This window comes from Scatophagus argus, chromosome 14 (genome assembly GCF_020382885.2).
Source record: "Scatophagus argus isolate fScaArg1 chromosome 14, fScaArg1.pri, whole genome shotgun sequence".
NCBI classification, from domain to species: Eukaryota; Metazoa; Chordata; class Actinopteri; family Scatophagidae; genus Scatophagus; species Scatophagus argus.
In genome coordinates this window covers 8,395,383-8,413,093 of record NC_058506.1, presented here as the reverse complement: position 1 = coordinate 8,413,093, position 17,711 = coordinate 8,395,383, and the positions used below count along the sequence as shown (strand labels likewise).

The following is a 17,711-nucleotide window of genomic DNA, read 5'->3' as shown; positions in this document are numbered from 1 at the left end:
ATTCTGCGATACTGAACACAAAGAATTTGACATCCTAGCACGAACGTTATCTTTTCAGTATCTTAATGTTTAACTTCAGAATAGATTTTCAGTACTTATGACTTTATATCTGAGCTACTGTGGCAATCCTGTCTCTGCAGAAGCTTAAACTTGCTTTCACTTTAAAGAAAGGTGAGTTACCTGACTAAATGATGACCTCTCAACTCACAGATGTTTTGTTGGTTGATGGCCACAGATGTCCTAGAAGACTCAACAGAAATCTCAGTTTTAGAGCTGCCTTTCTTGTTCTGACTGCTGATTGGAGTTATACTCAAATACACAACATTGAATTTCCACAATATATAGTTACACATAACTAATAATTCAAACTGAAATGAGTGCAAGACCTTTTGGTATGAGCCTCCCCATTGGGACACTTCACTTCACCTCTTGCAAGGGCTTCTGATTCACAACTATTTTAAATGGTGTCCCTCTGCTTGTCTGCAGTTATGTGAGTTGGCCTTATCATACAACAACACAAAGCATCTGAGCAATGCAGAAATGGACAGTGTAATCCAGGCTCCTGCGGGGGGGCATGCTACCGGTAAAAGACTTATTTTAGCTCATGCAATGTCACCTGGTGTTCACTCTGCACATGAATAGGTTATTGTGAGAGAAAAAAAGAAGAAAAAAATCTCATCTTGAACAATTTGGGCTTGAAAACTCATGGATTTTCTGTAAATAGTTATCAATGGCCCCTTTGAGTTAAAGGACAATTTGAATTAAGAAATAACTGGTTGCTTCTTTGAATAGTGAAAAATGGATAGCAAGCACTGGATGGATTGTACATGTCAAAGTCAGTCTACTAGTCATGGGCAGGTCTCTGGAGGTGCTTTGTTAAGTTCAGATAAGTAACTCAAGTGACCGAGTGCACTTGGGGACTACATTTTAACAGGAAATCTGCAACTGAAGGGGTGAAGACCAGCAGGGAGGACCTAACTAAAAACACAATGAAGTATTATCTTGTCCTCTACTGCATCAACTTGACAACTGAAAAAAAAAAATGTCTAACAAGTCCAACACTTCGAATACAATTTTGTTTAGGCTGTAGTAAGGAAGGATCAGACTGTGTATCTAAGAAAATCACCCATCATGCGAGTGCAAACAGAAGCTCTACGGCTCATTTGAGGCCTTGAGTCACAACAAAACATTTTGACATGCGGTTTGCCACCATAATCCCAACTTGTTTATTAAATTATAGCATGACGAAGTTGCTGCTTAGTCGCCACATTTCATCTTTCATTGATTATGCGCTGCATGTCAACATTCAGAGCCAAAAATGATTCACCTCTGACTATTGTGAAAGGCTAAAATGGAATCTTGGAAATAGACACAGAGAAAATAAGGCGAGCCAAAAATTAAGTATGGGACAATTTTCAGTGGGAAATGACTGCTGTTTTTTTTTTTCTCTCTAAGTGATTTACATGGAAGCGTTCATCCTGAGAGTTCTGCCATTTTTCCACCACTGAATTGCACTGATTGGCCTAATGGTGGCGCTAAGGTGCGTGTTGCTTTGTTGGATCATGTGAAACTCGGGGCGCGGGTGCATCTCACCACTGCACTTGTCTGCACTTGAGAATGTATCTCAGAGTCACTCCCATCATCCACTCCACGGTCCACGCAGACCATAGACATGTGATGATCTGACATGTTAAAAGCCTTTGAAAGCAAGACTCACCCAAATCGCAGTGTGGCTAGATAACACTGTGCATGTGTGAACCCTCAAGCACTGCTTTTATAACCTGTTGATGCTTCTCGTGATTGATCAGGAATTTAGAAAATTAAAAGACTTTAAAGAGAGAACTCGAGTGCATCAAATATTCTTCATTTACTAAGTTATTCATTTAAAGGGTAGCCTATGTCCGAAGCTCTATCTCAAACACCGCACACACACACAAGCACACACACACATAACTTTATTTGGTATATAGTCCAGTGGGCGGGACTCTGAGAGTGGACGCACTCCGGCTGCAGAAAACTCTTCACTCAGCCTTCGTCCGTGTATGTGGTCTGGACACGTCTTGATCAGCGCTCAGTCAAATGAGAATGTAAATTGTGAGGTGTGTGTGTCTGCGTGTGTGTGTGTACTGGATCAGGATCTCCCCCTCAACAGGCTGTAACCCCAATACACCGGTAGGCTCTTCATTTGCAGCCTGTGTCTGCGGTGCACTTTGGGCAACTTTTTGGAATATAGGGTATCGGAGACGGGGGAGGGGGGTGGGAAGGGGTTTTTCGGTTAAAGCCCCTGTTCCACATGGTCCCGTTTGGATTCGTCTGACCCTTATTCCGCAGGATAAGGTAAGTTTCCAGCTTTGTGTTATCAGTGCTAACGGTTCGGTCCATAGTGTAACGTTACGGTTGTTACAAATCTAGCTCGATGTTAGCTTACATTAACGGAGTAGCACCTATGAAGTCAAAATAGGTTCCCACTTGTCTTAATTTCCCCTTTCTAGGAGCTTAATTTGCTTTCCAATTTTTCTGGGGAAAAAAAAGATGACCAAAGGTATTTTATTTCATCCGTGGACATTCAGTCTGTTTCACACTAAGCTACATGGAGGCAGTGAGTACTTATTCATGCTTTTGCCAAAATCAACGTAAGCCTTACGTGACTGTTAACTACATGTACGTAATATTTTCTCAGCTGAAACTGAGTAATTTGAGTATATTTATTTATTTTATATTATAAAAGCTTTCCATTTTCTTTGGTATTAATACTGTGTAAGGCTGTGCGACACTACTTGTCACTTTGCCCTAATAGCTACTATTGAACTATAGCTGAGTTCATATGTTTTTGTATGTGTTCACATAGCTAAGCTACCTGGAAACCAGCTGTGGTTTTGGAGCATACACAGGCACGTTACATCTGCAAAATTAAACCCATTGTATGAGCTGAGGAGAGTGAAATACAAGCCTGTGAAGAAAGAGATAAATAGGCCTCTCCATAAATTAGTGAGCAAAGGTGGATTGTGTGATTGGGCAACACATTAAATTCACACAAGTTTGATGAGGCTCCTGGCTTTTGATGCCAATCCATCGCAGCCAGCTGTGTTACTTTATTGAGGGACCTGGTTGCAAAAAAAAAATAAAAACAAACCATGTTGTAGTTGAAAAGAGCCCTGGTAAGGTAAATGGCATCAGTGTTCAATTGTCTAATGATTATTCATCCACATGTTCTCGTGTTGAGGCTTGAGCCATTTTGCCAGCTTGCTGCTGAGGTTGAATAGTGATGAAGATGTGTGCTGACAGCTGAGTGGGATTGGACGGTCTGTTTCATGACTAACTGATCTGGGGTGTTCACCCCACCTTATGCTCATTTTTACATCACCCTGTTAAACAGAAGGGCCTGCCTCCTGACTCTTGCTGTTTCCTTTCTCCTCCATCTGTTTTCTTTAGTCCCGTCACCAGATCAAACAGTCTGAATTTACATCATAGGCCAGATAAATTGGTGTTTTCCATTTGGTATAAGGCCTGCCCTTATGGAAAGAGGTCAGGAATCAATTATGATCCTTATCATTTCTGTACTATGGTTGCTCACTACTGACAGCTGTCTCACTCACTGTATGGAAACCCACGTCCACCACTAGTATAATGAAAGTTATTATAATTATGGATTACAAGTGAAGGCTGAGCTATGAACTGCAGACGTGATCAATCTTTTAACAATCAACATTTGCCAACATTGGAGTTTTATACAATAAATTGCCTTAATCACATATGAATACACCGAGAAAAACCGCAACAACCGGTGACGTGTAATCAGAAGATCAACCAATCCATCAACCCAGAATCCAGTCCAGAAATCCCGAACCTCATTGTGTGTTGAGCAGAATAAAGATGCACCGACTATGTCAGTTCTTTCTCTGTCTGTGCAGTCACTGTGTGTGTGCTGGACTTTCTTGTTAACCTAGAAAATCAGAAGAATGGTTAGAGGGTATCCCGTTGTAGGGTTTAACAGTTCAGAGTGCCGTTCACCTGATGCATGGGGTGGGATGTACACAAGGGAATGGGGAAACCCAAGGCGTTGTCCTGGTGCCACTGGCAGTTAGAACTGACATGAAGTGGCAAAGTTTCAGTTTAAAATAGAGAGAGTTGTATACAGTATTATTATATTAGTCAATTCTATTATGAGATTCTCTTTCAAAAATATTCTTTAGTTTGCCATATTTGTGTGAAGCTTTCTCATAAGATATCATGCCTTACAAGAAATCTTATGACATGTTCGTCAGTCTCATGATCTCTTTGACAGTTTGGGACTTTTCTCCCCTCGTATTTTTGGTGGTGCCATTTACTGTTTTAACTGTGATAATTTTTATTTCTACTTTTCTCCACTTCCCCATTTATCAGTTTACAGCATCGCATTTCACCTTTAAGAGTAAACAGAAACAGGCCTTATTGCAGATTTTCTTTTCTGAGACATTATCTGTGATCATTTTTACTCGGTTTTTGCTGAAGCAGTGCTGTGTCTGGGTTTTTGCGTCTCTTTGCTGAAACTATGCAGTGGTGAAGGTTAGTTAACTGATGACACACAACCTCGTCTCTGATGTTACAGAGCATGTTGTGGGGAAAGTAGGTTACTGGGCCATGTCCTGCAAGCTTAAACTGAACGCTAGTCTGAATATTGCTAGAGCTGCTTAGTGTGACTGGGCATGCACAAATGGTGTAGGTCTGTGCGGCAGCGAAAGGATCATTTCCACCTTCTGTCTCTTTAAGAAAACAGAGCAGTGCTCCACATAGGATGACTGTTGAATGTACAACCCATGTTGATTCATCTCAAGCACACATGAAATGGAGTGAAATCTGACAACATGTTGACTAATGTCAGATGCAAATTACTGAGCCCAATACCTTAAACATTAGCGGTCTTATCCATCTGTGTGAACAGCCCAGTTTTAGTCTTAGATTGTATTAATATATACATTCACACTGACACCAATGTTTATTTTCTTTTACAAATAATAATTAAATGCTGGTATGGTTGAAACTGAGGAGATGTGCTGTGTTGTCTTTGGGGCGGTTTCATTAAACTTGATTTTTGTTTCTCTAAAAAATGCTTAAAACCTTTGGAATCATGGTTCAGTAGTTAGTTTTGTATTACATGAAAACTCACATGTGGTTTTTGTGCGAATGCCTGTGTACTTACTTTTTGTGTGGTCCGCACAGCCTATATCTGTGTTTTATATAGCTCAATTTAAAAGTGAAATTGTATGCTGCAGAAAACTGCAGGCAAGCATAAAAACAAAATAAAATAAGAAGCATGCTTAGTCAGAGCAACAGTGAAAACCTTTCATAATAGGTAATAAAATAGAACAAGCTGAGAGAGATGGGGAACAGACACTCTGACTACGTTAGGCGGGCATTTAAAGTATTTGCAGTTTCCATCAAAACCAGACTAGAATTCCAGACTCCTTAACAATGTCTAACAATAGTTTTCTGATTTTTCAAGATGACATCATGAGGTCAACATGTATGTACCTCTGCCCCCCTCCTCTATGGAGCATACGTTCATCTGATCATATTAGTTGGTGAATTAATGCAAAAATGTGTTTTGTATATTAATTTAGTTTAGTTTGTCTGGAGTTAATAACTCCCTCTGTTACTCTCATCGAATATACTTTCACTTTCGCGAAAACCAATTATCAATAACTACTTTGCCCCGATTTGTAGAAAGTATTTATTTGATGTTTATTATTACTCCAGAAAAAAGATCAAGATGTTCCAAGACAAACAAAGTAAAACTAACTAGTCCCTCTTGTTTTCTAACAGCTGGATGTCTAAGTGCTGGCACTTTCAATAAATTTGTAATAAAAAAGATGCTGTGACATGTTGTTATAATGCAAATATAAACTGAAACTTCCAGTGGGCCATATTTATATTGTTTGTTTTGTTTCACAGTCCTAAACCCAAGGGATATTCATATTTATAATGATATAAAACAGAAACATAATTAAATGATTCATAAATGATTAATTCATTACCAAAAATAATTGGCAATGGCCCCAGAGTAGACCACTTATTCTTGATATAAAGGCCATTCTACAGACCATATTCATGTGTTTTGGTATTGACCCAGTCCAGTCCAGTTGTATTTGTAGTGCAGTTTTTCGCAACCCTTCTTGTGCTGCGTTTGGATTTATATTAAAAGCATGCTCGAGTGGTGGGTGAGTGCCTACCTCCTTTATTAATAGAGGGCTTATTCTTCTTTGCTGGAACCTCTTCACTTATCATAAGATGAATAAATGGCACTGTGTACCTTTTGAAATGAGAGAAAATTAAATGCACAGTCAAAGGAGTAACACAATGGATTACAATATGATGAGCGTCTGCATGCTTCTGTTTGTGAGGGCTTATTTAATTCTACATTTCTTTATAGGTTTGGAATCATTTTCCTATTTTTATTTGTATGATTTACTGTTCTGCTGTGGTTGCTGCACTATGCACTACATCTCCAGGTTTTGGTACTTTAATGGGCTCACTGAAATACTAAGGTGATGGGTGTCATGCAGGAGGGACAGGGAAATCATATTTTAGGACCCGTCTAGACATGTTTCATATATGAAAATACTCTGTGAATAATCATTTGTCCAATATAGTTTTTCCACAAACAGGTTCAATACAATACTTAAATTCTTGAAACTACGTCTACTCTTTCCTCCTCATTTAAAGATCCAGGAAGGATAAATTCCAGTATACAAACATCTTTCATTTCAAACATTTACAGAAACAACATGCTTCCTATTACACTTAAAAGTCCATTGTCATCGTACATGAAATGGAGGTTTCAAGATCCCCGTCACTCATTGTGACGTCATGAGTTGTACAGTCAGTGTCTTAAACTCAGATTCAAGGTGAGCACAGAGAAACTTTCAAACTCTGTCATGAGCTCTGCAATTTTATGTTTCAATTTGTGTTTTGTAGCTCCTCTGGTATAAAATCAATTCGATAAAAACTGGGAGAAAAACAAGGTGCAGATAAAGTTGCAGTCAATATTGATGTAAAGTTTTTACCTCCATCTGCCTAATAGAACGACCCTGTCTGACACTGCATTTATAGTATGAAGGAGAAGCCAGATTTTGTGTTTAAGAAATGTCGATCACGTTTGTTGAGTCAAACCTGTGCAATTGACAAAGCCAGTAGCATCTTACTTCACTCCACTACACTCAGTTTTCCTCACTGTAGTTCAAAGTTCTGGACCGCAGGCTTTGTCATGCATATTTTGAATAGTGAATCTCCAGTAGGGAGACATATCCTTTTTTACAAGCCCCAAGAGAAGTAAGTAGTCTAAAGAGACAGACATGCTGATTGTTAACATGGACATTCCTCTTTTCTCCATACTACACTGAAGCCTGCCTTGGTGAATTTGTTCAGTGGGACTACAGTATGTTGCACATTATTTTTGAAACTACGACTGGTATTCATATCACCCTCTTTAACCTTGTAACTATGACAGACAAAATGTTCAGCTCCAGTTATATAACTGCCTACAGACGTCATCGTCCTCGCTGCTGTCGCTGATCTCTTGCTCCAGAGCACACAGTCATTGTCCTCAGTAGCTTCAGGCTCAGATCCACTGGGGCATGATTAAGACATTTAGCTGCTTTTTGAGAAGGAAAAAAGTTCCCTTCTTCCAGCTCCAAGACTTTTACCACATTGTGTGAATTTACTCTCACTATATATTTGTAGCATGAAATGAGATAAACATCCAAACATTATGTGTGAAACCTTTTCACTGCAGTATATTTAAGTTTTACACTGTGATCCAAAATGATCTGAATTGCTTTTAAGATAGTTCTCTTCATTCAAAGAGGTGAAGACCTCATCTACATAAATAGGATTCATTAAGTATCAAGTGAAATGAATTGAGCTTTTAGGTGAGTTCTGTGCTGTATATTGCACATTGTCATTTCTTTCTCTTGTCTTGGATTTGGAGTTAATGCTTTATTTGGAGACCGTGACCTATTTTATGTAGCTGATTCACACAACAGGTTTAGCTTTTCAGTTGGTTTTTTTTCCACTTCAGAAGCATTTCAGATGTTTGTGTGGGTGTGGCCACACTTTGTATTTTAGGGTGTTGGCTGCATGCGTAATAGGCCTTCAATGCAGTTTGTTTTGGTGGGGTAAAATGCACAACACAACAGAAGACCATAAGAGAGCAAGTCAAGTCTAATTCTGTAGTGAGAAAAGTACTCCCAGATGGATTTCTCATTCTTTTGATCTTCAGTAGGTCAGTCTGTGATGTGAAGAGGGCAAACCTGATCATCAGATGAGGGCAGATGTCAGAGCTCACACACAGCTATGATAATTGAGTTTTATTTTTAGGTTAGGTGGGAGACATACTGATGTTACAACCTGGATGCTCTGGGATGCACAGAACAGTACAGCGTATAGGTCTCCCTAATCCTGTTGGACACTGTCCTTCCACTGACAGAGGGGTCAGAGGTTTTTTTAGAGATCTCGCAGTGACGTAAGGGTTTGCTCAAGGACACTTGAGCAGAGTGAATGAATCATGAATCATTATCACAGTGAAGCATGATTTCCACACTCACTACAGCAGTCTGCTTCTCTGTTAGTGTGAACGGTTATGTTGAATAATGTGCACACACGATTCCATTCGCAGGGGTTGTGGTCTTTTTAAGCATCCAAATCAGCTGTATTTCATTGTTAATCAGGCACGAAGCATAAGTTGAGTGTGTCAACACACAGTGAATGTAAAAACTAGGCAGTGTTATTTTTTTCAGGTGACTAACAATCCATTATTTTGTCATTAAAAATGTAGATGTTATTAGCCCACTTTCGTGACCAGTCATCTATTGTGGTTATATGTGAACTCATTATTTCCATTAACGGACCCTCGGGTGAAAAAAGATGTCATCTCCAGCTGATTTTATGTCCTGTAGCTTAACTAAAATGTTGATTACCTTAAGAATACATGAAAAAATAATGTGTGCTCTGTCAATAATGCCTGCTGTTTAAATCTGGAGATGAAAAATATCTACAGTCCTGTACTTATGGCTTCTGTGCATTAACAAGTAGATTGAATTGATATTTAGTAGTAGTGTAATTCAGTATTCAGCTATTTGCTTTCCTGTTTCCAGAAAGAGATGGATGCTTCTTATTACAAGCTGCTTTTCTCTCTAAATAGAAGCCTGAAACTCAAACTCAACAAAACAAGCCCTTAAACAAGAGAGATTTGTGTGCTTTCAGATGGAAGCTTTGGAAATATGAATGGCAGTGTTTCAAAGCAAGGAAAATGAAATAGCAATAGATAGGAATGGAGACATAAGGTCATTTTTTCCATGGACTGCTTGCGAAAGGCTACTTCATTTCAGAGTCTGTGCATAAAAGAAGGGCTGCCTAGCTGGTTGTGATTTTCTAAACATACACAGATGAATTCATTACTATTATATGAGTCTGGTTATCAGCTCAAAATGCTTCTTTCTGGGAGCCACTGCAAAAAGATTTCGTACCCTTCTACAGCCAGGAGTTAAATCAAAGATCTAACCTATGATCTGAGCTTGAGACAGTGGTACAAAGAAAGAGCTGCATTGCCCTTTCCACCCATGCCCTAGAATTGTGACCCACATATTTGCTCACATACTGCCTTAGGTAATTGCATCTTTTCCTGAGCAGCGGCAGACAATAACAGGCCTGAAATAATTTGGTGATTCATTTAGAATTGTTGAAAGAATGTAATTATGACAAAATTTGAGAGTGGATCTACCTGGTGAAAGGATGTTTGTTTTATAGGTCTGCTTTCTCGTTGAAAGGATGTGGCCACCCACGGGGAGCCCATGCTGTGTGGTGAATGTGTAATTACAAGGCACTTAAGGTGAAGTTATCGCCAAAATCATTGACAAATGTTGTTGTATAAGCAGAGAAAGTAAACATAGAGTGAATGAAAGAAACCTACATAAAATGCACTCTTGGACTTGAACTGCACACTAAAAAGTATAGGACTAAACCATCTGTTATTAGTTATTTATTATATATATTATATCTTTTCTGTCACATTTTAGAGCCAAGAAATGATGTCTTCAAGTGTTGATGAAATGGAAAAATACAATGATTGTTGAAAATTGTGTTATAGCCAGCAAATGTTATGTCAGTGTTGTCTTTGCTTGGTAATTTACTTAAAATGACATATTATTCCCAAAGTAATTATTGACTGACTGATTGATTGCTTTAGTTGAAATTCTGGCACGAAAAAGGTTAATTCAAATATATCAGGTAGTTATTTAGTTAGTTGCTGTTCATAACTACACCTATGAACAGCATGGGGAAAGGGCATGTGTTTTCTCCTGTACAAAGCAGGTGAGGATGTTTTAAACAGTACTATGACAGAATTGTCCAGCGCGTATAGGTCAGCGAGTGCAAGCGTTCAGCTGTTGCCCAGGGGAGGATTAGTGCGAAGCTGCTGTTTGGTTGAGACGGACAACGCTCGTGGGAAAGCACTGCTGAGGAGGGACATGATGGTCTGTTTCTTTAACGACCGGTGCCTTTTTCCATTGGGTACTCAATGGAAGAAAATGCTGCTATAGGCGAGAATGTCCCAATAGTCTCTAATCTGATTTTTTTCCTGATGTCCTTGGTCTGCTGTTGGATAAGGTTTGAAGCTGATGCCAATGCTGTTCCATCTATACTGAATTACATGGTGCAAAATGTCCTTGACCCAAACATTGTGTAACTTCAAGCCAGCCAACAGTGAGAATGGACTGAAGAGTGGTTATGTAAAAATGACACATTTCCTGTAATAAGGAAGATCCTCCTCTGTTGCCGCAGGAAGAACATCTGCCGCTGATGTGATGTTCTTCAATTTCTGTGGAGCTTTCAAGATTTTGAAAATTAAGAAGTAATGTCCGTCTTTCCAGTTTAGTTTAATGTTTTTATTGTGTACTTATATTGCCATGTATCTGAAATAAGGCTTACCTCAACTACACAGGTGCTGTAAGACTGTAGACTGTGAATTATGTTACTAATTCTTCCTTTAACTATTCATGTTTTTAGAACCTCCCTGCTACATTTCATGCCCTGAGCACTTCCTCTTTTATTAAAACCATTTGAGACATTCTTTAAATATTTAATAATATTTAATATTATAAGAAAAACAGGGAATAGTTACTTCAGAGTTGCAACAGTAAATCATATCTTGAGCCCATCTTTTAGCACCGTAACAAATCATTTATCATTGTTGTGTACAATGTGCTCAGAAGGATTAGGTTGCTATAATGAGGAAGCATACAGCGCAAAAGGTTGCCTGCCACTTTATTAATATTCATCTGATTAACAAATGGGTTCCTGTGGTATGTGTGTATGAAAAATCTTCTAGACCTGAGGAAAATGGAAACCAGTAGCTTTATGGATGCAACTGCCTTGGCTGGGGGAAAGTAGACACCACACATTGTTACCATGGGAACACAGAGCGAACAGCAGTGCCACAGTCTAATTAATGACAGTCAGTGCTTCAACAGAGGGCCACAGTGACATCATCAATACCAGTATCACAGATGTAGCTACAGGGAATATGGCATAATATTTTTTTGTGGTTATGAAAATAATCCATGTTTTTCACTGATGTAAAGGCAGACAGTCTGGACAAAGGTACAGAATGTAAAGCAACCAACCCTGAGCATTTATTATGTAGTGAAGCCTGCTTATAAGCACTAAAATGTCATCTCATCATCCAATAGCATGACCTACATAACTAATCTCTATGTAGGCGGATGGTGAATTATGCAGGAAAATGTGGGAGATCTTTATGAATCTTAGATGTCTCACACTTGTTGGTTGCTGGCATAGCAACAATTTAGTTCAGAATGATCCTATATTATCAGTCTGGCATTGTTCTCTTTCTTATCATTGTTTTGGTGCCATACTGTGTTGTATTGTATTGTATGCAGTGTTCAAGCTACTGTGAGCCTTTTAAAACATTGTTTCATTAAAATGTTTCATTATTTTGACATAATTAGTATGTTATGTTTCATGTGGCAGCTGATCCTGTATTAATAAGTCACTTAGATATTTATGTGACAAAACTCTACAGCCCTGCATGTGAGGCTGCAGTGTGAAAGGGCTGTGCTTGAGCTAAACGCTAACATTAGCGTGCTAACATGGTCACGGTGACAATGCTGATGCGCTGATGTTTACCATTTTTGCCATCTTAGAGGATCATGTAGGCTTGCTAATTAGCAATGAACACAAGAGACAGCTTCATCTCAGGCTGAAAGTTATTCTTTTTGCAAGTGTTTGTTCATGATCATTTTGACCTTATGGTGGTTCTAAATGTAAAGTCTTATTTTGCACATTTGACTGCTTATTGATAACTACTACTACTATTATTCTCAGAGGGGACATGATTGTCTGTTCTCAATTTTATGGCAGCTACTGTATCATTGTAAACTTTAAAATCTGGCTGCAGAGTGTAATAATAGTTCTTAGAATTGGTTAGATATCGAATCACCAGGCCACTGCATTACATTAATTTTCCCTGTATAATTGTAATGGAGATCATAGGTTGCATCCATCCGTCTACCAGCTGGGATAGCCTCCAGCCCCCCTTCTATTACCTTAGATGGTTCATTGCAATCTGTGTGGGGATGAATGACACAGAACAGTAAGTCGCAGACATATTGATTTTTTATTTAGTTAAACATTTGGTAACTCTCTTTGCTGTGGTAGTTCTAAATGGTGGTTGAGGAAGCAGAGGGGGACTGACTGCTCCGCCTCTCCAAAAATGAAAATCTCATTCAGAAGTAGTCATAGTTCAGGCCATAATTTTTTGTGTTTTTCTACTCTGTTTTGTCTACAGTTATCAAGTGCACTCAGTTCAGTGGCAGTGTTCACCTCTTCTTGATTTTTTTGCCTCAGGAGAGGGCAGAGACAAGAGTGAGGCTGACCCAAGCACCTGCTTAGGGCCTCATTCAGACAAAATCATGCATTGTGGTAAAAACGCTCATCTTCCCATTCTTTTCGACTGTGGGTATTGCGTTTAGACTGTGGCAGTGCAGATCACAGGGACTGCAGAAAGAAAAAAAAAAGAAAAATGCTGTGACCCTGCAGCGAAAGGTTGAAATGGAATCAGCATTTAGAGAAATGTAGAGAGGCACACACAATACTGATTTATGTTTCTGATAGTTTGTGTTATTGCTTCATTGAAAGGAATTTTTATCTATGTAAGTAGTCATTCTTTGTATCACATTGTTATACGTTGTTGGTTTTATGTTATGTTTATTATTTCACAGGGTTGTTGACCCATCTCAGTGGCTGTATAACACACAAAGATGCTTCCACTATTCTGAACTGCTTACTACATACTACAACAAATGCAGTATGCAGTATGTATGATACAGTATGCTGCATAGTGCTTAAGTTGTAGTATAAAGCTGTTAAATCAATTTATTTTGCAGTATGTCAGACTTAGGCAGTGGACGTAAACAATTGTACACCTCATGGCAAAATACCGTCACTGTGTAGCATCCCCTTATGCTAAAAAACAAGAAGATATAAATGTGGATTTTCATACAGACAGGGAGTCCTCGCCCAGGACGGACAGGTGTACAACTGTCCACCACGAGCTCACTGGTTTCGCTGATGTTGAGCTTCAGGTGATTGTTGTTGCACCGCATGATGAAGCTCTCTGTCAGTCCTCTGTACTGCTCTGTAAAAGTGAAGTGAAGACATTATGTTCGCAAAGGGAATTGTTGACCGGAGTTCATGTCAGTATAGTGATAACTTCCATTTTGTCAAAAACTACAATTAATGCCTTTTTACTAAATTCCTTCTCATAGGAATAGTCTCATAGTCTTCGGCTGTGTGAGTCTGAATATAGATGGGTGTTAAACATTCAGTAACTGCAACGATACTAGCTTTATATAGAAGAATATATTAAATGACACTGACTTTAAAATCTGCAATTTGTGCCAGGATAGGGTCAAGGGAGACAAGTATAGTACTTATTCTTACTCTTATTGATGTTATTTTTGCTGTCTTGACTTTTCTGCTCATGCAAGAATACTGAATGCTTTTTCACAATTAAATCAATTATTGTACTGAGATATGGATTTGTGGTTAAAACACAAGGAATGTACTGCAGTGTTGGAGGAATTCTCTGATAATTCAAGAAGGCTCCATTATAATCCAAAGAGAATTCTAATTTAAATAAATAAATAAAAAAATGAAGCTAACTGCACAAACATGAGTTTACCTCACAAAAATACAAATTTATTTGCATTCAAATCTGTTTTTTCCAGTGGGGGAGTCAGCAACTAGAAGTACATGTTAGTTGATACAGTAGAATATCCCATGCAAAAACTGAGACATCTACTTCACAAAGCCCTGGTGAGTAATCACATACGACTGAAAAATGAATAATGATAATTATCTACTTTCGTCTGAGTCCACAAACAAGGACGCAAATTGCTTGGTTTAAGGCCCAGGTTTGCTGTTGACAATAAAAAAAAGTATTAATCGTAAAGCTGACTTATTGACACATGCAGGGACAGTAATTTCATCCTCTTTGTGTATCCACCAGACCAGGAGCAACATTGCAGGTGACAGCATTGTGTCTTTGTCTGGGTTGAGTCACCCTTATCTTATAATTGATGTTTGATTTTTGCCAACAATTTCCTCATTTGGGAGCGTACAGTATGCAATGCAAAGGCTTTGCCCAGCCTTACCTACAAACTTCTACCATCCACCTGACTGTCACGTTTCTTGAACCTGAGAGAAACTGGAGCAACCAGTGTGATCACACAGTGGGAGCTCTGCACAGAAAGGGCCAATGTTGGGAATTAAATGTGGCCAGTGTAGTGGGGAGTCTCAGTGGTGTCTTGTGGCCCCTGCCGTGTTCTGGCTAAACATGCTTCAGTTTCAGCCAGTACAGGAGGTGGAGCAATGATTTCTTGCCCTCTGTCATTTACTGTTATTTTGTTCACAAACTTCTTTTAATTGGATATAATAAACATATATTTGTTTGCTTGGTTAGAGCCTCAGCAGGTACTTGATTGGCAATCACTTTGATGTATACCGAATGCAGGACTAAGTGCAGTTTAAATGTTGGGTGTGATGAACTGTTGCAGCCATAGTAAGCCATAGTATGCCAAAGATTCAAGATGCCACTGAGGACAATGTTGCGGCCATTGAGTTGATGAAGGAGGTATAAGTTATAGAAGGAACAGAAAGTCTGGCTGTGCTGCCATGTTTCCATGTCATACAAGCTGGTTAGGATTGCAGTCTAGTAGCACATCATTAGCCAGATCGGTTATTGAAATCTGGACTACTACAACAGCTGCAGTCTGAATCAGCTGTGGGAAAGCGTGACTCATTACATGAAGATGACCACTGAAGTAAATGGCCATAGTAAATGTAATATTTCCTCAACTCTTTCTCAAGCACATGTCTTGATGGAAATTCGAATTCTAAAATGTTGAAAACAGAGAGCTGGTGGAGCCGGAGGCAGCCATTTGGTTGGCTTTGTCTTTGAAATCACGTACCCACAGAATGTTTTCTTTTATAAAAATAATGTCGGTAAAATATATTAAACACATTCATAGGAAGCTGAAAATATAGAACACAAGATAAAAAATGTTGTGTCCCCTCTGCAGCTCACTTAAAACTATACACAGTATTTAATAGTTTGTTACTTAACAAACTAAGTATGGCAACAAAATATGATCATGACATGTATCCAGTATCCATCCAGTATTAGTGCAATGGTTGTTCAGAACTTAAAACCATGGCCTCTTGTCTTGCTGTTAAACTGCTTCAAACGTGACTGCGTCAGGTTCTCAAAAATGATAATATCATAGTGGTTAACTCATTGCTCTCTTGATTAATAGAATGATTATATTGCCCCAAATATCCTAAAAAGAAAGAAAAGAAAACTTGCCCCTTTAGTATTTCAGTATTTTATCATGTAGCAGCCCTTTACGTGAACTGGAGAGTCAGTATTTCTACTTAAGTACTTGACTTAAAACTTAAAATAGTTATGACATCAATTTATTTTTTCATCACTGTAGAGTAATGCGCACTTAAGATAATCACAGGCAAATGTGTTTTTTGCATCAGGGTAGAGCAAGTAAAATAGTTGAAATGATTTATGTTTCAGTTAGTTTAGGCGATTTCATCACTCACGCATGTTCCTTCAAGTAAGCATAAAATATAAATCGTTAGATTATGCATGGTGTAATATGTTGCCATCACAGCAACATTACAACTTACTTTAACATGGGAGCGATGAGGAAACATTTAGAAAACTTGAATGTGGTGGCTTTAGAGGGAGTGATATATTACAGACTTAAACTAATAAAGATCTTGTGAGGTAGGCTGTAGACCTGGGCACCAGCAAGATGTTGCTCTGGTCCACTACAGTACATTTACTGCTTAGTGTCCTACAGAAGTACTTCTCTTACTTCTCCAAAGTAAACTGGTACTGTAACTTTGTTTTCACTGTCTACTTTTTTCCCTTTTAAAACATGCCATACAAACTCTTTTCTCTTACTTGACTGGTTGCCTCTCCTCCCGTGTGCGTGTATGTGTGTGTGTTGTCTTACTCACTGAGTTATGGGTGACTCATTCACTAAGTTGAGTTGAGTCCTGAAGCCACGCCCTAGTGTCCCATAGCCCCTGGCAATACACCCACCAAGTCTACAGTTGTGGTTGTTGAGATAGTTGGGGGACATACAAACAGAAAGACATTGGTTGCTTTGCATTGATATTTACTACAATTCCTCCAATATCCTGTATAATAATATAATAATGGATAAACCTTACAATGCCAGTAATGCATTGCAAGGTTAGGAAATAGGCATGCAGGCCAAAAACTGCAGAGGTGCCATCACCACAAATTTTATTTGATCAAAATCACTGTATCGCCCAGCCCTACTATTACATCTCGCAACTTGTCATGGCTTATTGTTAAATGCTTATTGCATGTGTTTGAAGGGGGTGCAGAATTGTTGTCAGTATTAAAATTTATTGCTGAAAATATTCAAAGAGGCAGTTTGTACTCACAGGCTGACACTCCAGTATGAGAGGCTCCATTTGTCTGATTGGGAACATTCACTTAAGATTTTCTGATGTCATAGACACACTTGTCATAGCAGTCAATTCTCATGTGCTCTGTTGTTGATAATCTTCGCTCACATGACAACTGGCCTTTATCACAAGACCATCTATCATTAGGGAAATTCTTCTATGCTATCTAAACATCTAGTACTGACGGCAAGGGCAGTGTGAGATGATATAACAGATGGTAGTGTCATGGTAGGAGCTACAAAACTGACTTGACTGACTAAGGCTTTGTCTGAATATCAATGACCCTGACAGAAGTAGGCTACATATTTCTTATCAGAAGTCTATCAGGCAGTCAATACAGGCCAGAGGGGAAGAATTCTTTAGTGTGACAGCTTAGCAGCTGGTGTCCTACTATATCAGTGGCTTTAGAGTTGTTGTACTATAACAGTGATGTTCACAGTTTGAATCAGACTCTGCACCACCGTTGCACATCAACCTTCATACTCAGGACTTTCTCAATATTGTTGGGGTGAGGTTCTATGGATGGTCTGCCCACCTATTTAATCCATACTGAAATATCTACTATTCTAACGATTGAAGTCTGCATTAAATGGAAGGTGGAGTGCAGTCTGATTCTGCATATTTATGTTTCCCATAAAAATGAT

The 17,711-nt window shown here is 38.8% G+C and overlaps 1 protein-coding gene across 1 annotated transcript in view; it reads left to right on the top strand.

Moving 5' to 3' along the window:
- The first annotated feature begins 695 nt into the window (after positions 1-695).
- Positions 696-17,711, top strand: part of npas2 (neuronal PAS domain protein 2) — a 46,433-nt gene continuing 29,417 nt past the window's right edge. The window contains exon 1 of the mRNA XM_046410033.1: positions 696-2,337. The gene's annotated coding sequence lies outside the window, so the exon portion shown is untranslated. The remainder of the gene's footprint in view (positions 2,338-17,711) is intronic.